At 39.0% G+C, this 23,661-nt stretch overlaps 1 protein-coding gene across 7 annotated transcripts in view; it reads right to left on the minus strand.

The window, feature by feature from the left end:
• The window catches only part of sipa1l1 (signal-induced proliferation-associated 1 like 1), a 78,948-nt gene that overhangs the window by 51,792 nt on the left and 3,495 nt on the right, over positions 1–23,661 (minus strand). Inside the window, exons 1-2 of one of the 7 annotated variants that reach the window (XM_040016880.1) lie at positions 18,828–18,839; positions 8,097–8,103 (exon numbers count right to left, since the gene is read on the minus strand). The exons of the other annotated variants lie outside the window; for them this stretch is intronic. The gene's annotated coding sequence lies outside the window, so the exon portion shown is untranslated. Of the gene's footprint in view, positions 1–8,096; positions 8,104–18,827; positions 18,840–23,661 lie in introns of those variants that run through there. 7 annotated transcript variants of the gene reach the window in all.

Consider the following 23,661-nt stretch of genomic DNA (forward strand, 5'->3'; position numbering starts at 1 on the left):
GACAACCAAATGCTTGCCAAGTAGTTCAGTGCAGTAATTCTTGTGTGTATTTGGCACACATTTATTGTTTCATTAACCAACTATAAATTCTTTCTATAAATCCATCTTTAAATTTAACTAGATATGATGAGATTTTTGTGAAACTCTTTTCATTCTGAATTTTACCACAACGCTTGCAGCCAGGGTGACCTGCGGCTTATTATAACATTATGACAGAAGCTTCTTGAAAAGATTGTCGAGGACTGAGAAGAAACAACAAATGGCAGGTAAGATGAGAGTCCGGAAACATCACAGTGATACTGTTGTGGTGTAAATCATGAATGCTTAAAGCCTGAGCCTGTTGCAGTACAGACAAGATGGGGAAATAATGAACCTGACAGCTGGCTTTTTGCAGTCTTTTGCAACGAATTCAATTGATACAAATTAGGCTTTACCAAAATATGCTCACCAAAAAAAAAAAAAAAACCAATGCCACATCCCGTTACTTACACCTATTAAGATACAAATTCAAGTGTTGCGACGTGTGCCATTAGATTCTCGTTTCCTGTCTACTTGAGAAAAAGCATTGAACTCTGAAGAATAATTAGCACCTTGTAAGTACTTCTTATGTAACCCCCTCTACCTTTGCCTAGTCTCTGATCATCAGCAGGCAATGCTTCACAAATGCCAAGGCTGAAAAGAAAAACTGCACCACGCTGATGTAAAAAGTCAACACCTTTTTTTTTTTAATGACCCATAAAAATACCACACTCTCACTCCACGTTATAAATGCCCCACATTAGGGAAGTGAGTCAATAAAGTTTGAGGTAGGTCATGTTGCATAGAGGGAGGGGAAAAGCATACTGTGCAAAGCCCCATGAAGGTGTCTGGGTATGGGACTCACAGCACTTGCAAAAACTCATAGTGCATCAAATTCTCTGTGGATTTCCTTCCAAAGCCACTTCTTAGCCAGTGCAAGCCAGCAGAAGCAGCTTTGTTCCTTTGCCACCTATCCTCACTTTCTACCCATTGTAAACCTGTCTTCAATGCTTTGGCTATAGCTCTCTATCAAGTCTCAACTGCTTGCTCTTCACATTCCTCCATCACGCCTCCATAAGCCTCAGTTTCTCTCTCCCACACTATTCAGCTCCTTGGAAAATGGGGATACAGGCTGGCAGAGTCACTGTATCAAATCTATTTGTCGGTTAAACCTGCAGCTGGATTAGGCCTGCTTTTAGCCGCTGCTGCTATTCAGCAAACGTTTCGTGTGTGCTAGCTCGCGCTGCCGTCCAGTCAGGTTTTGATGGGCCAAAGCTATTCATGAAACTCCCGACTTGCCAGGAGGAGTTCAACCACCGGCCACTAAAGCCTCTGACTTACTGTCATCATGGTAATAGTCTTCACAAGTGTGTTCTCATAACCACTGACATGTGAGTATGTCATTTTCCAAAAGTCTACATACCAAGAGTCTTTGTAGAAAATTAATGGTAATCATAACTGTTCTATCCACGACACCGTTAAGCGGTCATGGCAGTGATGTGGCTGGTTTTTTAGCCAAGCATCACAACAATAAAAGAACAAGAAAGAAAAAGAAAACAAGAAAAAGAAGCAACTGTGTGACTGAAAAAGCCTGGGAATCATCTGCACAGGGTTAGAAAAGCATGACCAAAGTAGCAGATCCTCTGCTATGACTATAAATCACAACAGAGCTGAAGTCTACAAAGCTAAAGAGAAAGGAGTGGAGAGAGGAAGACCAAAAAAAAAAAAAAAAAGGAAGAAGTTTTACAGGGAAATAAAAAAAACATGCCAAATCAGTACAAAAAGATGGGCTCAAGACCAAATACCAGAGAAAGGGCTTGAGATAGAAATATAAAAAGATAATGTGAAGCAAAAGTAGCCAGTAAAGAAACTTGAGTTCACAAGTTCATCTGGGGGAAAAAAAGGAAACCTTTGCACTCTCTACTCTTCCACCTCATCTCCAGACGATTGTGTCTGCACTTTGCAGTGAGCACAAGAAGAAGAAAAAAATCCATGTGTGTTTGTATGTCGTTTCTCAAAAACCCAGCAGCACCTGATGCATACTTCGGAAGGAATTAAAATGGAATCCCTGGGGATAAAGCTGCACCTTAGGTAAATTTAACTGTTCACTGCCTTTGTCTAACCACACTCTGGTAAAGTGTAAGCCTTCACACTTACCTCAACTGTGTGCAGACCTGTGGGGAGCCTGTCGGGACCCAACAGTGTGGTAAAACCTTGATAATGAAAGCTATAAATCACCCTTACCACATCCCCAGCCTCAAAGCTCATAAAACTCCAGCCCACAACAGCTTGACAACAAAAACATGGTACTTTTTTATTTTATTTTCCTCTCCCTTTACTCGAGTTCACACTATAAACATCAGTAGCGACAGGGGTAGCCATGGCAAAGCAGAGTTGCCAGGAAGACTTCTTGCGCCTTCTATGTCTCCAAGATGATTATAAGTAGAATTAAAAGACATTTTCTTCTGTTTGATAAAACCTAAAATACATTTTACATCACTTTATTCCCTTGCTAATGTAGACTTGCTGATTCATATGTGCGCCTACAATCACAAGTAAAGCAATATACATTTTTTAAACAGTCTGTCAGTCACTGGAACCACATGTTTAACTCATTTATGTATACAGTGACAGATGAAGCTGTCAGAGCATTCATTCTGGCAAATTAAACTAATTCTGTGTCTGCTAATCTAATATTTTATTACATTTAGTCTCATATTGACTGAAAATAAAGTATGATTAAAATTGAGTCCTTGCGTGCATTACTTCACAGACGATGAAGTCAGGAAGTTTGAGTCACTGTTAGTCAGAGATATGCCAATTTACCAGCCGCACAAAGAAAAAGAAAAATGCCACCATAACATCAAGGTAAACAAAAGACGAGAGAGGGAGAATGAGTACGTGCCAACGCTTTTAAACCTGACATCTAAAGACACAATCCCACTACTTACAGCAATTAGCCCAGCGTTTTGTTCTCTCTCTGCTCTTTGTTGTTCTGACACTCTAAACACAGTACCAGGTAGCATCACTACAGACAAAGCCAAAAACACTGTCTGACAAGTTCTGTGGGAGGATAGCTTAAGTTAACTGATCAAACTAACCAGGGAGAGTGTCTGTCTGTAAATACAGGCACAAACATACCTCCGTGTTGCGACAATAGCAGTTTGATCGATGGTTTAGTTCTGCATGCACACTGCTGTGCAAAAGTCTTATGACTTGGTAGGAAAATGGGAATGAGTGCAAACGTATATGGAAATGGTTCAGTCAGTGTTTGGTATGAGCACCTTTATTTCTTAGCTAAGCTTTGTTTTTAAGTCTTCAGGAATAATTCTTCTGGCATCTTGAAGGACTTTCAAAGCTCTTCTATGGATGTTGGCTGCATTTTGTTCCATCTCTAATAAGATTGATATGGTTAAGGTCTGTGACCCTAGGGAGGCCAATCAATGGTCAATGAACAGTGGATAGATACGTAGAATGACCACATGCATATTGTATTACATTCAGTCTCATATTGACTGAAAATAAAGTATGATTAAAATTGAGTCCTTGCATGCGTTCCTTCACAGACAATGAAGTCAGAAAGTTTGAGTCAATGTTAGTCAGAGATTTGCCAATTTACCATGTCTTTGCCCCCCCATTGCCTGACATGACAGAAACTATTCATCAGCTTATAAATAGCCGCTTCTTTTGTCCTTCATTTTTGCAATGTGTTCTTCCAAAACTTGGTGTTACTTGGAGTGGTGTCATACCAAGTTTTTGGCATATTTCGGAATCATCTTGTTGGTGCAAAATTACCATTTTATACCTCTTAACCTGCTAAAGTTGGCTTTTTTGAAGATGCAACTAAAGCATTGGGGACAAATGATGTGCTTTTGAGATTCCCAGTAACAAAGTGCCTAAAAATAAAATGCAAAATTGGTTCGTTGTTAAGTTTTACGTAGATTATGCTGGTTCGTCCCTTGAAATTAGGTCTTTGTTATGCTTGAATGGTTGATAAAGAAGTGTTAAGTGGCTAAATTAAGAGAAAATCCCTGAGAAAATGGTCAAATATGAACTAACGTATAAGCTAAACAAAACAAAAGTGGAAAAGGTTTACCTAATATTTCAAGCAAAGCACACATTTCGAAATGCAGTTTCCATTTTACACAGAAACGCTACATGTTGTCAAAAACATGCTTGCTTTTAGTCCATGGAGTAACCCAAATATCCATAGTAGGCAGGCTTGTATTGATTTTGCCTAGCCAGCTCAGAGGTAAATGGCGATGAGGCCATCGGTCACAGGGCGATTGACAGCTGCATGTTTAATGGTCGTGAGAAACGATGTGCAGGGGTTTCAAGGGCAATCGCTGTTATAAGAGATGGGAGGAGATGAGGTTAAGGCTCCAGACAGCAAGCCTGTGACACTTTGACAGATGTGAGTTTTATACCTCACAAAGCAACACACACAGAAAAGGTCTTTGAATAAAATGCCTACTGCTAAGCTTTCTGTGCAGTTCCCTCAGCCTCAGAGCTCAAACTAAAGAAACAGTCAGGCTGTTGGTTGACTGGGGCTTAATTGTTTTGTTTTCCCAGATAAAGTTCAGGGGCGAGATTTTCTCAAGGCTTACCTTTCCCTCACACTCCTTTGCATTCATGACAGCCTCTACTGCTCTACTAGTCATTTATCTGACGCTACCTTTTTTCCCTTTTAAAGATCAAATGTTTTTACCTTATCTTCTAATGCATGGTCCTCAGATCTATCTGCCTAACTCTAACATTGTTTATTTTCCTTCCTACTCTCATCTTTTTGCCATTTCTCTATCCGTTTTTTCTGTTACCACTTTCTTAGTTCCCACAACTGGGTTTCTTTTGGAACTTTTGTGGTCATATTTCCCATTTGAGAGCTGAGACAGCTGGAAGAAACGGTTTGGATATAGTCCTGTCAAAATATCAAATGGGAATGCAGGCCCAATTTGTTTAAGAAAAGAAGAAAAAAAAGAAAAGAAAGAAAGAAAGAAAGAAAAGTAGACGATTCAAATACAGCATTAGTTCTCCAATCCTCTCTCCAACCAACCCTCACACCGAAGCATTGGGGAGTTTTGCATTTTTAAGATGTTTTTAGACACAAACTATAGCCGTTTAATAATCTATGTAATATCTAAAACTTGAAGAAGAAAAAAGCGTTTTAAAATAGCACCAGACTTAATATACTTTATCTACAACAACTCCTCAGCGGTATAAGGTGCCCAATATCTAATGATGCAAGCCCACAAATTCATCTTTAAATTGTTTAATTATATGTGGCATCTTTTGGAGGATTCTTAATGAAATTTTGGTGAACTTTGAGAGCACTAATAGCTCAACAAAACACCATGAGTGCTGTGGTAAATATATTTTTCCAGCTCGTGAGACAACCAGCCATTGCGACTAATCAACTGTTTTTCCATTTACTCCTACAGTGTGAGAGGCACAACAAATCCAGGGGGTTCCTGATCCCTACCACTGTCCGATTAAAGTATTTAAACATGGTTAAGTTCAAGAGAACTCCGCTGAGAGTGACTAAAAGCATTTTACAACTTAACTCCAGAATATGTTGATAAAAACATGTCTGCATACTCTACAAAGTTGCTATTTGACAGCGGTGCATACAGGAGGTAGGACTTACATTTCTACATCCATCACTATATCTCTGAATTCTCCAGAGTTACAGCTAGTAACTAGAGTTAAGCTAGTCACACATAGGATCAAGTGAACATTGGGAAAACTGCATGCTAAGTAGGCTTAACATTAGGGCTGCACGATTAATCGTTAGAAAATTGCGATCTCGATTCATACTTATGTGCGGTCTCATTTCCAAATGACAACAATTTAAAAAAATAAAAAATAAAAAAAATAAAAATAAAAAAAAAAAGAAGACGACGATTGTACCGCATTTTGATCCGGGACGTAATCTGCATGAAAACAAGCGCTCACTCTTCCTGCTCAACAAATGACAAGGGCGGAGCCTTATACCACGTGATACAGATGCTGTGCCGTGTGATGCTAAAATTAGCAGGGGAAAAAAAACAACGGAGAGCACGTCAGGGATGACGAGAAAGTGACAGGAGAAAATCCGTTCCGGTCAACCACCCGAACACCAATAACCGGAACCTTATACAGCGCTTCCCTATACCCGTCGAACTCCCGCAGGCACAAAGAAATTACGGAGGCTATCACTTATCACCTGACCAAAGATATGGCTCCCATCAACACTGTGCAAAACGAGGGATTTAGGAAAATGATCATCACCCTAGACAAATGCCACACAGTGCCGTCCCGCAACTATTTTTCTATTGTTGCACTACCTGCTCTATACATGCAGTGTCGAGCAACGGTGGAGACGGAATTTCAAGCAGTACAACATTTTGCGGCAACGACAAAATGTGAGACATTTGTTGTTTTTATGTTTATTTATTGTTTTTATGTTCAGTCTCAACTGTTACGAAGTTGATGTGCAGTTAATAAGTGCAATAAATATTTATACTGGAAAAGAAAATCGTGAGAGAATCGTGATCTCAATTCTAAGCCAAAAAATCGTGATTCTCATTTTATGCAAAATCGTGCAGCCCTACTTAACATCCAGTCTGAGTAAGTCCAGTGCTATTGGTAATGTCTATTAAGTTCATAGATGCATCGCATGTGTAAAAACAGCTGAACAGTGAAGGCGTTTCAGATAGATGTTACCTTTACACACCTGTCTGCGTGATTCAAAAATCTCTCTTACACATAGAGCATTCTGGGAATTGAAAGGCTGGTTTGCTTAAGCTCAAATTCCAGTCGCCACTGATATATGATAAACTACTGCAAGCGTTAATTCCCCCAAATACATTTTTATTAGTATGACAGATACACCAGAGATAGACAGACACTCTTAAAAGCTTTTTCGCTAGACATAAATATGTCTACTACTCATCAAGAGCTGAACTTTATAATCTTTTTACTTTGGATATAACACAAAACAAACACAGCCAGTGGATTGGCTTACAGTTCTTTCAGTGGTAAGCAGTAATTCAACAGCTGATGCCTAGGGAGGAGAGATGTTTTGTGTGGATTTCAATCAGTTGTTGTTGAAAACACATTTCTATTAAATGGCACACACGAGAAAACGCTGGCTGTCTGCATGTCAAGAACTAATACTGTATATCAAAGACTTTAAGCTAAAACACAGACGCCTCTCCCTTTAATTACAGAGGTCTCAGAGGGCGAGATGATGAGCTTTTTAAATACAGCTTGCAGGGTCACATGGGCCTTCCTGGAAGACCCCTGTAGTAAATTATTCAGTCTTTATTCAACACTTATGATACTTAGAAAAGCCAAAAAGAAACACACCAGTCAGCTGGGGACATTAACAGGAACAGGGTCTTCACAAAACTGCCCGCAATCACTGAGTAACACATTGCGAACTTGAGGGTAGAAAATTGTCTGTGCATGAGAACCAACTAGTGGTAAATGGTAAATGGACTGGTTCTTATATAGCGCTTTTCTACTCTTCTGAGCACTCAAAGCGCTTTATACGACTTGTGCATTCACCCATTCACACAAGCACATTTTTCCTAGGTGCTTTCTAACTGACATTCACACACATTCATACTCCGATGGATGCATCGGAGAGCAATTTGGGGTTAGTATCTTGCCCAAGGATATTTGGCATGCAGACTTGGGGAAGCCAGGAATCGAACCACAAACCTTCAGATCAGTAGATTACCTGCTCTACCACCTGAGCTACAGCCAGTGTAAACTGTCCTTTTTTTAACAGAACATGATAAAAGCATGCGTCTTTCTTGGTGCATTGCTCCACTGGCTGTAGGGTTAAGAAGGCACTAGATGCGGAAGAAGGAAAGGGGGAAAAATAAAGCTGCTAATTACCGTTGTTAGAGCCCTACATTATCATTACACTCCAAGGTTTCTGACAACACAACAACTGTGCTGCCATGGCAACACTGTGCCGAAGGAGATGTTGGTACTGTGGCTCTGTGTTTCGCCCATTTAATATTGCCTAGGAGATCTGCTGACTACACGCAATCAGTCTGTTCAACATCAATCTGATCATTGACCTGCACCTTAATCCTGAACCCCACTCTGATGAGCGCAGGTGGACACATCAGTCAGCTTGGCTGGCACAACTTCACCCATGGGCGAAACAACACAGCACAGCTGGGTTCGTCTGATATTATGTAACCCAGCGCCACCCCCGCCAGGCCTTGTTCACACCACAAGACCCCTCTCCTCCTACTCCACCTCCCTCTAGTGCACCGTTGGCTATTTGTAGGAATAGGTGCATTGTGAAACAAGAGTGTTCCAGTACAAGCACGGCTCATGGGGGATATTTGAGGAGGAAAAATGGTGGCCAAAACAAGCAAAGAAAACGTTTATTTTATGCATTGGTCAATTTTTAGATTTTGGGTTATATTTTGTTCCATTACTTGTGTTATTTCAGACCAGCAGAAAGAAAATGACCAAAACTACACCTGTAAGTGCTTTACAACAACCTGTCTACAGGATGTTTATGCAGAATAAGATACTTGAAGTAGCCAATGTCTCATTTGCATATTTGAACCAAAATACACACACACACACACACACACACACACACACACACACACACACACACTTTCATATCTTAGTGAGGACATCTAATTGACATAATGCTTTCCATAGCCGCTTATCGTAACCCTAACCATCAAAAATGAATGCCTGATCCGAACCCTCAGCCTAAACCTAATCATAACCTAATCGTAACCCTGACACTAAAACCACATTTTGACCCTCAAAAATGACTTCAAACTCATGGGGACAGGCATTGTGTTCCCAATGACTGTTGGTCCCCACAAATATAGTGATATCTATTTGGGTGGGGGGGACTGTTAATTGTATATTCCAATAAAAATTCTGCCTCATACATTGAGCCAGGAATGCCCACCTCTGTTTATGCACCAACTTTTCCAGGTTTATTCTCATCTTGCATTCCAAAGGTTCCAACAGACTGCTTTGTTCATGTATTATTCAGAGTGTGATTTACAGAACATTTTATTCCCCCCTCCCCGAAAAATAAGATGGGGAAAACATTTTCTCATGAGTGACAGTAAACTGGAGGCAAAAGTTTGATTTTGGTACAGAAACACAATTTTTCCTCGTGGTAAACTCATTGTGCATTCCATGACTCTAACTGGAATTGATTATGGTGATACTGTTTATATGCATGCCTCCACCTCCCCACTGAAGCCTCTTGAATCTTTTTTCTCTCAGTGCACGGTGTTTCACAACACGTGATACTTTCCAAAATCATTGCTGTATGTTAGGCCCCAGTCACACAGACCTAAAGACTATTCCGTGACACCCCAGGACACTCCAGGCACTGACTGGAACAACAAGCATTTGCAGACAAGCAAGCATCTTCCATGCAAACTGTTGGCGACCTCAGAATCCATTGCTAACCTGTCTCTCAGCCTGTGTGAGTGAGGCCTTATAAGTAAAAATTAGATGGTCCTCCTTAGAAAGGAGCTGGAAAGCATGCAAATTATAGGTAAGACTCCACTTCAAAAATCACCTTGTTACCTCTAGATCCTTGCTAATTTAAACATAGTCGTTATAATGTCATAGGATATTTTAGCATTAGCTGCATCTCTGAGTCACACTGACTGCAGACAAAAATCCTTTGGTCCCTACAAATACAGTAAGCCACAAAATATTCTCTGTAACATTTTAAAAGGTTATATTTATTCATTTTTATACTATAAGGTTATATTTCACTGTTGCATATGCTTTGTGTCTGTATAATGGGTCTGTCTACACTGTTCTTAGTTTCTCTTATGAAAATCTCCAGTTTCAATTCCATTTTCAAAATGGACTGTGTCTGAATAAAGGATTCAGTATTTTGTGATTTATGGAGTGATAAAAGGTCATATCCAAAATCAACAATTTAAAAAAAAAAAAAAAAAACTTTATGATCTTTATCTGATGTTCAGATTGCTTTTTAAATAGAAATCATTTTTAGACAGACAAGGACTCATTTACACATTTATGTGTAAAATCTTTAAAAAAAAAATACAACAAAACTATTAAACTAATTAATAAGATTAGTAAAGTGTCATTTACAAATGTGTGCAAATTTTCTTACCCTAATCACCTGTATTAGAACACTGTAAAACTAAATATGCATGAACAAATTGGGGCTTGAGCAAAGCTACCGCTCTATGAAAACAGATTGTTTAATGTCATTTCCAACAATTAGGTCTTTTTATACTCATTAAACAGAATGAAACATAAGGTTGATTGTGTGGGACAGACACTCCCTTCAGCTGTAGTTTAACACTCTTACAGATGACTAGCTTGTGGCACTGCTTTAATTGCCTGTAATAGGTCAGATGAGATTCCAGTGTTGTCTCCATCACTGATTCCAGCACTGATTCTGCCTTTACTTCTTGGAAACAATTTTTGTTACTAAGCAGTACTTGCCAAAAGTGGAAGTGCACCCGTTGCCTGGCAACATTAGCTTACTGAATCTCAGATCAGGAAGCAATGAGAACTACGGGTGCTTTGAGCTCGAACCCTCCAGATACTTTTCTAATCTCCGACTACAAAGACTGAAGTCAAACTACAATCATGCTATTCAAGTCATCTGATAGCACATTACATCTTGTAGAGCTCATATCTGCACACCTGACTACTCATAATAATCCCATACACAAGCATAAACTTTAAACCACAGAACAGTCGTGGATCCCCACAGGTTAGTTACTACATTCAACGTAATTTTCACTAACTCAGTCCTGCTTAACAAAGACAGAAAAGGGACACTTCTTTCCAAGCACTACATCTGTGATGAAAATTAGGGAAGCAGCCTCAAGGGTCCATTCATTTAAGCCTCTTCAAGCACAGACAACCCTCCACTCACCCCATCCCAAGTCTAAGGGATTTTTAAAGGTAGTAATTTCATTAAAAAAACAAAAACAAAAAAAAAAACCCTGTGGGTTCTCACTGAATTAGATTTTCCGCTAAACTGGCCCTCTGTCATTAGAAAGTGCCACTGGGGCAATCAACTGTCCAACTATTTGCTAGTTAATGAAAAACATGAGCTTTCACAGGCACAAACCACTGATCGAGCTTTCCTCTCTTCAGCTTGTGAGACCCAGCAGAGGCACCAACTAGAAGTTGTCAGAATACTACTACTCCAATGGATCAAAGCGCTTAGTGGTAAATCACCACCAAAGACCATCTAAAGCAGAACAGCCCTCTCTATTTGAGTGACTGGGTAATAAGGCAGCATCCATTTATGTTGGCAGGGAGAGATGTAAGGTAATAGGGTAGCATGAGAAAAGTGTAGTTTGATATGGAAGCTTTGTGGCAAACAAGGTTACCATCACCTGCATCAAGTATTTTCTGGGAATGACAGAAACCGTATGATAGGTTCTCTTGTTTCATGTATTGGTTCGTCACAAAAATTCTTATCACAAATTATCAGACCAAAGAAACATCTGTAAATCAGATGTAATCTTTGGTCTGAAAACACAAGCTCATTGTGCATTTGAGTGTTTAATTAACTAATAATATCTGCAAATTTACTTTTTTAAATTGATAAGACAATATTATGTTATAGAAGACAGTTTCTCCAACTATAGGGCATGCCAGATCACCTTGGACTGCACTTATTTTGCCGTTCCATTACACAATTTCCTGCTGCTACACATACCAAACAACTTGCTAAAAGAGGCAAGTGCCATATTGATCAATAAATTACAATAACCAATTTCAGCATTCTCTATGTCAATAAAAATGTTCACAAATCCCAACACACTGATATATTGCAGGTAATCTTCACCCAGCTTGTGAATGAAAGGAAGACCTAATTTATGCTAATATTTTCAAAGACTCACAATCTGGGCCAAAGTTCACATGCAAACCTACTGAGGGTCACCGCGGTTAGGACTGCATTCACTAACTGACAGCAGGAACAAAGCCCATAGCAGCTGGTTTCTCTACAGCAACATGCGCCAGTGTGTGTAGCACAACACTTCAAATCCCACTTGTCCAAATAATCATTAACCAGTTCAGCCCTGTGTAAATATTTTAAGAACCTTTGTAAACTAAAAGGTAAATACACACCTTAGCAAGAGGACACACACACACACACACACACACACAATAAAAGGACGGGGGCTCAGTAGTGGGACGTCCAGATTTCATTGTTATTCGGCATGTTGGCCTTACATACGGTTGAAAACGATGAGGTCATCCCCATTGTGTACACCAAGCATTCACACACATACCTCTGCATGCCACTGCAGACCGTTGGCTCAGCTGAAACACAAATGGGATGAAGCTAGTTTTTGGAAGGTTGGGGGATTTTTTTTTTTTTTCCCTCTCATTTAACCAAACTTTTTTTTTTTCCCCTCAAAATCATCAAAATAAATCCAATAAACTCAAGAATGAAAACTCTACTTGTGTTTGCAAGGCTGTCACCTCAAAAGCCAAAACACTCCCATTCTTCAATGAGCTCAGTGAACAGAACGGTTGCACTGAGCAATACAGATCATGACAGGCCACTTTCCTGTTTTGGTTTCTGCAGTCACTATCTGCAAGCCAGATGATGTGAGATTGGGCACTGTGACCCATTTTTCCGGATTAGAAGAAAACTATCTGCAGGTCTACTTGTCTCATCATTGTTTATGTCCTCTAGTGGAGCACATGATAATTAAGGCGAAAACAAGTAGAGACAGACTATAGCAAACAGTCCAAACAACTCGATTTGCTGCTTTTTTGAATGTTGAGCCCTTTGCAAAAGAATAAGAAAGCTGCCCTTGTAAACTGGAAAGGCAGTGTTTTAGTACTGTAAAGACTAAATAAAATATTCAAAAATAACCAGAGTAATGAAATGAAAATAAGCCAGAAGCCTGAAATTTATCTGGATAAAATAAGCACCCTACTCAGTTACCAGCAACAACTGAGGAATTCATACCTATCAGCATCATCTGTGGCTTTCTATGCGCATCTGACAAGCAGGAAGACAGAGCAGGGTTCAGCCAAAAGCTGCTACTGCTGATTTCAGTAAATCCAGATGGATTTATGTGTTTACCATCCCTGGCACTATCTAGGACCTCCTTGGAACCAACAAACCCCAGCAAGATGCCTTTCATTATGTGGATCTGTCCTCCTCATCACGAGGACTGATTGTTGGAGCTTCATTTAACATTTCTTCCTAAGATAAAGATGCCACCACATGCACTGAAATTCTTTTTCCGTGACCCTTTAGCAAATACAGCTCTTTTTGTTGGAGAATTCTTCAAAGTAGAATTCAGAGAAACAGACCATAATACCGCCAATGATCGGCTAAATGGCAGAAAGGCTTTATCCTCGGTCGTGCCTAAACTCAGGCAAGAAGCATCCATCTATCCCTTTATTGCTTGTTCTACTCAAGAAGGATGCAGCCTTTAATGTGCACTGGGCAAACCTTCAGTGCATGCTGGGATAAATTAAAAGCTCAATTCATTTCAAATTTTTGATATTCTTAGACGCAGGGAGTTTGTGTCGGGGGTTTTATGAGCAGCAGCTGACAGCCATGTTTTGACTTACATTTAACCCTCAATAAACCAAACTATTTAAGTTGCCAAAATAACAAGGTTGAGTCATTTCTTTATATTTTTCATCCAAAGAAGCAGAGTTTCTTGCTATTTTTAAAGTGGTCTTGACAACAGCTCTCCAAGCATTCTGAAGGTCTTTCAAAGGTTTTTCCTGAACATTGACCTGTGACTCATTCTACAATATAAAATAAATAAAAATATGCACCCATCTCAAGGAATGAACCCGTGTTGTGTCTATACATAACACTTTAACACTGAACCACTTTTAGACTGCATCTTTATCTTTTTTTTTTTTTTTTAAGATTGTATCTTTTGTTACTAGCAACCTGTTACAAAACAAAAAACAAAAAACAAAACACTTGTTCCATTTTCTTTCATTCAATCTATGAAAAAAAAAAAATCCAGTCTGACAGGCACAAAAACTTTATTTTTACACCAAGAAAGTGATTCTCAAAGAACCGTTATGTGAAAACCTGACATATCTGTACATGGTACATAGAGTGTCCTTCAAAGATTTAAAGAAGAACAGAAGTATCAGGACTATCTACAGCAGATAAACAGCATTTGAAAGTTATGTCTTTAAGAAATAGGACAAAGACCTGACACAGGACCCGAGAGGTGATTCTGGTCTTTCACAAGAATTGGACTGGAAGGAATCAGTCAGATCAAATTTTGAGCAACCATGCAACATAATCTGGAAAGAATCCAAGTGGCTACAACTTCATTTTTTAACATGACAATGATCCCAAACACACTGCCAATGCAGTAAAAGGATATCTGGATTAAAATAAAACACACAATGGAAGACTATCAGTTAAGGACCTCAACATTATTAAAGCAGTGTGGAACAAAATGTAATGAAAGGCAGCCTTGGAATGTCCTTCAAGAAGCTGTAACAACTATTGCTGAAGATTACTTTAACTACAAGAAAGCTCGTTCAGGAGTTCAGGCTAAGTTGTTCATACAAAATACTGACTGCTAAGTTTGCTAGAATTTTACAAATTGTTGTTACTTTTATTATTCAATTTCCATGTATGTTTTCACATTTCAATAAATTTACTAACCCCACTTCCCATTTTCCTAGAACAATATGAAGGAATGAGCGGTGGCTCGAAACTTTTCACAGTGCTATATAATACAGCAGTGTCATTTCAAGAAAAAAAGATAGATGAACCAATACTTTAATACAATAATCACCAAGAAATTCAAACTTTCTTATGCTTCCATTTAAAATAAAATTTTCTACAGACGTTTCATTTTGTTGTAGAAATGATTTATATAGTACTGAAATATCTGAAACTTATGACTGGCAAAATTACATGTCTAATAATGGGAAAAAATAACAACAAATTGCATTTTTTTTTTTTTTTATAAAAAGCCCATGATGTTAAAATTCATCCCCACTCAGCCACTCTAAGGTTAAAGTAACTTGAACACTAAATCCCATCTCTGGCTGAAATATGCGCTCCATGTATCTTACAACCATGCCCTCCTCCCCTGTTTGGCCACATTACCATAAACATCAACATAGCCAAAAGATTATCTGTTTGAATTGTTGTGGCTCAGTGGAAAATTACAAGCAAGGAAGAGAAATCAAACTGACAGAGAAATCACAAAGACTGTCAATTACAGTGCACTTAATGAATCAATTTCAAGGCTGGGAAATAACTCAAAAGCTTGTTGACTTTAATACCAGATTTTTCTTTTTGAAACGCCTCTTCACACTATGGCAGCTCAGCAATGCGTACTTTAAAACAGAAGAAGGGAGAGAGGGGGAAAAAAACTCATATCCCCTTTATCACATAAAATAATCAGCTGCTTCCAAGCTTATAGTATGTCACACTAAAAGCAATACAGACTGCAGATGACCAAAAAAGAAAACTTAAACCAGGCACATGACAGCTTTCCAACTTTAAGAAGTGACAGTTTCCCTTGGATGAAAGAAGCAACTCCATCCTGCAGTAATGGATAATGACCAGGATGTAGGTCTTCCTTTAATCCCATGCCCGTTTCCCTTACTTGTGCGACTGTCGTCACTGGAGGCTTTCCTATAGTTGCGCGTTCAGGAAATGGCACATTAGACCTTCAGGCTCCTCTATAAAAACGCATTTGAATTTTTCAGGATCAAATTACTACTTTAATGAAGCTGTGAAGCTGCCAAAACATACAAAAACAGTATTTATACAAAAGGATAATCTTGTTAAGTCAGGACCACTACAGTCTAAAAATAAAAATTGCCATTAGCAGTGATTTATATTTGGTGTCATGGCTCTAATGTGTCACCTTTCCATGGTCAGCTGATGGCGAAGAAAGCTGCAGCAAGATCATCAACATCATGACAAGGAAAAGCTTGGATGGATGTGGGTAGCAAAGCAGCTTGCAGATTTGTAGCAACTGAGGACAGCTTAAATAGAACACCCTGCCTGTATGCCATTTGCCCACTAAATATGTAGAAAAACATTAACTTGATGTGAGCTGGTATTGAAATCAGCACAGTTTTTTTGTTTTGGGGTTGCAAGCCGCCTGAAGGAATGCTACGCTCAATTTCTTGTGCACCCTCTCAATGATATGGAAGAACTAGAGCAGCTTCTCTGGCCAGCTTGGACTTGGAATAATTAACTGTGTGCACTATGCAGTTAAGCGCACTCATTTCAAAGTTTTGCCCCAGGAATTTAGAAATTAACTCGAGTGGGTACACGTGTCTCATGCTTGGATACAAATGCAGGAACATTTGAGAATGGGTCAAATGTTCCCAGAGGATGTGGGTGACAACACATTAGCCTCACTTCTTGAATTCTTCTGGACAGCTTGCTGCAGTCATATTAAATATCATGTATCATTTTTGGAAACCCACCAACAGCAGTGTGCTATTAGTCTAATCATTTTTTGAGCATTTTGCATCCAACCATTTAGCCAAGACAGGGTCTCAAGGGGAGCTGGAGCCAAGCCATCACAGGGCTACTGCAGAAGAGCAATCATTTATGCTTACATTCACACCTAGGGCCAACTTGATCCCCCAACTTGATCACCAATGAACCTAACAATCGCCATTAGAAGAACCAAGAGTATCCAAAGAGAATGTAGAAAGCCACAAGAACAATAAGTAAAATTCCACATAGCTCCAGTCAGTCAGTTAATTGGAACCCAGAATCTTTTTGATGTGAGAAGACTGATCGAAAACCACCTGGCAACCATCTGTCTATCTGCGTGGCAAGTGTTTGCTGAGGTTGCTGCCTGTCGCTAGGTGAAATTGAATCTACATATACTGCTTTGTGACCACAGAAAACTTTCTTGTGAAAGGCTTGGCCTTTAGCACATCACCCATAGTTTTCATGGAAGACATTTGCACTCAGCAAACTGCTACCAAGTTCACCAAGCAGCAATGAAACTGAAGAGTGTGACCCAAGCTGTAGATGGAGTCCATTTGCCAAGTGCCTTTTGTAATGTGTTGGTTGTGGTAGTATAGCACAAGTTTTACTTTAAAGGCAAACTGTCTCAATTTCTAGTGTGCATTACACTACAAGTTCCACTATCCCTTGACCAGTAGTTGACGAGTGTTTGGCCAGCCCAAGGGTCTTGCATGACCATGGTATTTTGATAGCAGCCAAAGCAATCACAAGGTGGTTTTGTAGTGCAGCACCCTCTTTGCAACCAATTCCACTCAGTGATGGCCAGAAAACTCCAACAACCTCTACCAATCACTCACCAACTGACTGGAAAACACATTTTACCTAGCAACTGAAGCCTGTAACAATTCTTGGGATAAAATAAATACATTTTCCCTTATTTTCACCAGCACCTCGTAGGATATAATCCACTACTACAACTGAAAGGTGCCATTAAAGTGCAAGCTGTCTGTCAGCCACCACTGAACAACAAAAACAAAAGAAAGCAATACCAGCTACCAGTTGTTGGTGTTGTAAAATGTGTGTGGCCCTGTGAGATTGGATCCTACCACAGAAACAGTAGAAACATGCTGAGCCAAAGGTAACTAAAGCCACCAGGAAGTCTTGTGCAGAACTCCTTCAAATAAACAAAAATAAGGTCCAGAATAAACTCTGCTGTGTAAGGCTAGTGTGACTGCCACGATGGTCATTAAGAGCATTTTGGGGTCAAAGTGAGGGTCAGACAGTTTTCAATTTAAACACCTCTTTTTGCTTGAAATGCCATCCTGAAAATACATGAATGGGTAATTTGCTACAAAAAAACCCCAATTTCCTTTTTCAAAGAACATCTCACTCCTGAGCCTCAGAAGTTCTCCCATTTCCACTGTTAACCAACATCTAACATAAAACATCTAAAATGAGAAATTATAACTGTCAATCTCAAAAACAGAGCATGTTATCCAATATTTAAAAGCCATGTGTCAAACGGAGAGACAGTATTAACAGAGATGCTATTAATTTGAAATTCCAATACTTTTCCCACTCTTTAGGCTTCCTTTTTGTTTGTTATTATTTATTTCCAACTTTGTACCAGGAAAAACAAATGAAATATACATAAATAAATCACAGCTTTAGCCCCTTATCTTTGTAAGAGCACCAACCCAGTCAAGCAAATACATGAAAGTAATCCAATATTTAAGGACAAAGAACAGATAAACATTGACTACTGCCACTTCATGTCATCTAAATTGCTGACAGAGTGATGGCAGTAAACAAGATAGATATAAGCGGATTTCAGCCAACATATTAATGAATCCCCAATCATTAAGCTATTGAGAGGCAAATACAAAAGCTACATGCAAAAATAAAGAAAACAAAAAGGTGCACTCTGTCACAGACACAGTCCTTGCTGTCTCTTTTTTACCTGAGATTTCTCTACAACTCTTTATTTCTATTTTCATCTTTTTGGTTTTAGTCATATTTCTCCAGGGTCTTCTCTCCTTTCCCCCACAGCTGTCCCTCTGACTCGGGCTACCAGCTTCAAAGTGGCTAAGGTTATTTAAAACCTCTGAACTTCCTCTTCCAAATATAATACACTTTAAGATTTATTCATTTATTTTTTGCTAAACAGGAAAGGAAATTTGTCCAGTTAAACTGTCAGGATGCAAACAGTTAAAACAAACCTTCCAACCAATCAGTGAGAACTGCATGAATCACTACATATTCTGCATCTACTGAAAATACACAGGGAACTGATTATTGACAGGAACTTCAACATCTCTCTATAACAGTTTGAACTAAAGAGATTAAAACTTTCATAAAAAGAGACAATTTCGAAGATTTCTGCCAGAAAAGCTCTTAGGCAGGCCGCCAGAATTGCAAAGTGTATGGCATAGATTTGAACAGCAGAACTGTGCAGACTAGGGCTGCCATGATTAGTCGACTAGTCACAATTACGTAGACTATCAAAATTGTCGACAACTAATTTAATAGCAAACGCATCGTTTGAAGTTTTGTAAGGTCCCAAAAGACGCAGGAATAAATAGTAGGATTTAAGAGTGTAATAATGGACTGAAACAGAAGATGGCAGCACTGCATGTACAAGGATGCCAGCTGCTGTTAAACCCCGAAGAAGAAGAAAGTGTGTCCCACAATTCATAGCTCATTTGTGTTTTTACAGAATTTCATGTGTTATTGATTCTGAGAACTCAAACCAATTTAATACCTTTACAACTATACTTAAGTCCAAACTGCTTGTTACACAAATTCAAAGACTCGCAAACATGGCTCGAATCACTTTTTCTCGAGTTTTTAAAGTCTCGCTGTTTATCGAGTCTTCGCAGTACGTGAAGCTGAAAAGGTCAAATAACAGCAAAGACAGTGAGCCATTTCAATTACCACATACCATTTACTGTCATTATGCAGAAATATTAACTTCACACACTCCTTGGCTCAGGTTGTGGGTTGCCAGATTGCACTAAAGATTAATCTGTATGTAGTGTGTGGATTTTAGACTGTTCCACAGGCAATCGGGCAACTTGCCGCATGGGTTATTTAAATAAAAAGTTATTTAAACAGTTTAAATATCATCTTTGTAGGGACACTCTATATGATTCACCCTTGGCAAATATTAAGAACTCTAAAACAATACAGAAAATGCTAACCACAAACTCAAGTCAAATTTAGCCGATGACATTAAAAATATGGGATAACAGCAACCTTAAAAGATTGAGCAACCAGAATGGGTTAAGTTGTCAAATAACTCTCCCAGTACTAATAACCCCAATTTGAGTAAGAAATTCAATCCAGTTCAAAGCTGACACTCAAATGATCACGAGTGCTGACATTACAAGGTAATTTCAGGAAAAATGGCTTGCATGGATTTCAAGTTGCACCTCCAGACACAAACACACACACCACACACAACAATTTCCCCCAAAAATGGCACAAGAGAGGCAGCAGCAATTAACAAATCCAACTGGGTCACAAAATGACTTCTTTCACTAATACCAACTCAGGCAGCCAACACCAGCAGCATCCATTTAGCCATCCAGAAATACAGAAATTTGAGAGCTTTGTCTGCTTGGAAACAGATGGCAAGGCAGTTGGTAGGAATTTCAGAAACACTCCAGTACATGTTAGTCTTATCCCCTAACAGTTTTTGTACTCAGTGGCACTCTTGCAATTTCATTATAGAGTTGACATGAGGAAGGGTTGAGGACAGTCTGAAAGAATTATTAATTTGACACAAACTCATTGTAATCCAGGATAATGAACACGTGCACCCCTGCAGTCAATGCTTTCTACCAGTTAGCTGACGTGCTGTTGTTGTTCTCTCACTTCTGCAACAGCAACTAGTATAATGCTGATAATAGCCAAGTCATTCAGCCACAAAGGACATGAACTAATAGTGAAATTCTGTGTCAATGATTATGTCCCAAAAAAAAAAAAAAAAGAAAGAAAGAAAAGAAAATAGAAAAATAAATCATTGTGTTATCACACCTTTCAGGTCTGTATCCAGTGCAAAACACATAAATCAGTAAATGCCACCTCATTTACTAATGTCAGTCAACAGGTCCAAAGAGCCAAACAGCTCTTTTTAAACATTAAAAAAAATTGATATTTTCAAGGCTGTGTCTAATCATGTAAAAAGCACATGATCTCAATACTGACCACAATACTTTAAAAAGTAATACCTCTTTGTAAGGGATTACTTTGACTTCTTATGATTATTCTGTTATTACGTTGAATAGAGTAGTTTGATAGAGCATCATAAATGTGAAAAAGTAGGATTTTTAAGTTATCATCATCTAAGGCAGCGGTCCCCAACCCCCGGGCCTCGGACCGGTACCGGTCCGTGAGTCGTTTGGTACCGGGCCGCAAGAGTTGAGGCTCAGGTGTGAAATGTATGGTTTTCAGCGTTATTTTGTTATCGTTTTTATTGTTAACTCTGTTTTCCTGGGTCTTTTCACGTGTGTTATGAATAAATCTTTTTTTCGGTACCGGTACTAGTTTTATTTTGTTGTATTTATTCGCGATACCCTAAAGGCGGGTCCGTGAAAATATTGTCGGGCATAAACCGGTCCGTGGCGCAAAAAAGGTTGGGGACCGCTGATCTAGGGCTACGTTCACACTGCAGGTCTTAATGCTCAATTCCGATTTTTTGATCAAATCCGATTTTTGTCTACTTGTTCACACTACAAATAATATGCGACAGCAAACGCGCTCCAGTGTGAGCCCTCAAAGCGGCCTGCATGCGCAAAAGAAGACGTCACACACAACGCCCTCTGTTTAGACCCAGAGCAAACAATATTGTTTGACTGATGGCACTTAATATAAAGACTTCAGACTTTATGTTTCCCAATTTTTGCTTTAAGTTATTTTGTTATTTACATAATAATGTAAATAACCTAATAATTATCCTTATTGCTGTTTAAGAGAGGAGCGGTGCTTCAAAGGATAGTTGCAGATTTCTGTCAGAATCTGCAGATTATACAGTACAAATAAAATGTTCATGTTTCTCCAACGTTGTCTTCCCAACAACTTCACTGACATCTACACTGGATGGCCAGGAAGCATTTACGATGTCTTCTCGGGCGCTTCTCCAAAGCTGATAATTGGCGTCTGTCTTGTGTCAGTGACATTTAATGCGACTTGACCATTCAAACTGCAGTTGCTTTCTAAAACATCGGATATGTATCGGATTCAGTACCACATGCGAAAGTGACCCAGATCGGATTTGAAAATATGGGATTTGTGCTGTTCACACTGTCATACCATGATCAGATATGGGTCGCATAGGGTAAAAAAAAAAAATCGGATTTGATGCGCTTTCGCCTGTAGTGTGAACGTAGCCTAAGTCGGACAAGCAGTTGAGAAAGAAGGAGGACATCACAAAAATTATAAAAGACTGATGCAGCTACTGTGACATAATTCTTTGGTTTCTTAAGTCCAATTTTGAAGCATCAAGATTTTCCATTTTCACCTTCGTCAAATACTCATTTGAAGGATTTGACAACAGCGGACCATAATTACAGTGAAACTGTACATTCGTTAGCTACCAACTTACACATTGATTCTCCTAGCATGATTTAGACTGACCAATATTTGTGTTTACTCAAAGCTGAGCAGCATCAGACCAATATTAAAAGCCTGGCCAGGAGGAGAGGCCCAAAGCCAGATGGAGTATCTGTTTAACCATTCACACCAATCTCAAAACACTGTATAATTACAGATTACGGCATCAGTCTGAAGAGAGCACTGACAGCCAGAAAAAAAAAAAAAAAAAAAAAAAAAAAAAAAAAAAAAAAAAACAGAATATGGGTGAAATTGGTGGCTAGTTATTCAGTCTGCAGCAGAACTGCAATCAATTCAATGGTTAACACTGCAAAACTAGATTGTAAGGGAATTTAACCTGGCTTTTTTGGATAATTCAAGAAGTAAACTTAAAATGTTCAGCCAACCTGCTGTGTGTAGGCCGGGGGATGCCAATGTAGTAGTATCTTATGTTTTTATTCCAAGCTAATTTCTGCAAATCGCAATGAAATAATAAGGAGAGCAAAGGCACAAATGATCCCTGCCTAATATTCTAGCATTACAATATCCATATGAAGATACTCCACGTTCAATCTCCATCCTGGCTTATATCGTTTGTAAGGATTATACGTTTATTCTATAATATCTAGGCTGTTCTTGCTTTCAAGGCTTTTGTACAGTACGTTGTGTTTACTTCTATGTTGATTAATCTGACTAGTCATTGTTCCCTGATGCTTATAGATTTTTTTTTCCTCTCTCATTTGTCACAACTAAAATCTGAAGCCTTTATAATCCACAGTGCTTTCATCTGCTACAATCCACTTACAGCCCTAATTAAAAAGTTGTTTCACCAGACAGACGGGAAAGTGGAGAACTGGACAGGGATCCAAGTCCCCTCACCTCAGGTGGAATGGCTAAAAGTAACTGCTTCCTCTTGTGACCTCCTTTTTTCTTTTCTGGGTGCTTTGAAAAGGCCTGACAAAGCCTTCATGGGGTTTCATATTTATCCTCTGCAAAGGACCATGGATCAAAAGAGATAGGCAATTTCACATATCAGAGAAAACACCGCAAGGGCTGTTTGTTGAGTGAAAACAAAATGCTGGCTTGCACTTCAATGTGTCAAGAGCTTACAGACCCAGGCTTTCTAACATACCCTGCACTTAAGTATTTGGAGATACTGTCTTTCTGTTGACTACTTAAAAATTATTTACCAAAACAGGTGCCTGTACAAAACACATGCACATCTGATGTGAATCAGTCTGAAAATAGTTTGATGTTCATCTGTTGCTGCCTGCTTTTTGCCGTTAGCGATGTCTTAGCTACTCCTCCATTTCCTCCATTTCTACCAGTGGCTTTGACTTCTTGCTCATTTTTTCACAAGATCAGCATCTGCTAGAAAAATGTGGTCATTGATAGAGTATATTCTTAGTGTCACTTTACATGTTACTTCTGTTCCCAATTAGAGTTCATTATTTGGTCATTTCTGTATAAAAGGGGAAGTGAGCATGTTGGTCACCAATGAGACAGACTACAATCATGGTCCTACAACTACAGCAGAGAGTATTATGATGTTTTGTCCAACTGCAACCTTACCTTCAAATAGCTCAGCTAGCTCACAAGAGCTAGGT

Source organism: Simochromis diagramma, unplaced genomic scaffold (genome assembly GCF_900408965.1).
Source record: "Simochromis diagramma unplaced genomic scaffold, fSimDia1.1 OVJJ01000802.1, whole genome shotgun sequence".
NCBI classification, from domain to species: Eukaryota; Metazoa; Chordata; class Actinopteri; order Cichliformes; family Cichlidae; genus Simochromis; species Simochromis diagramma.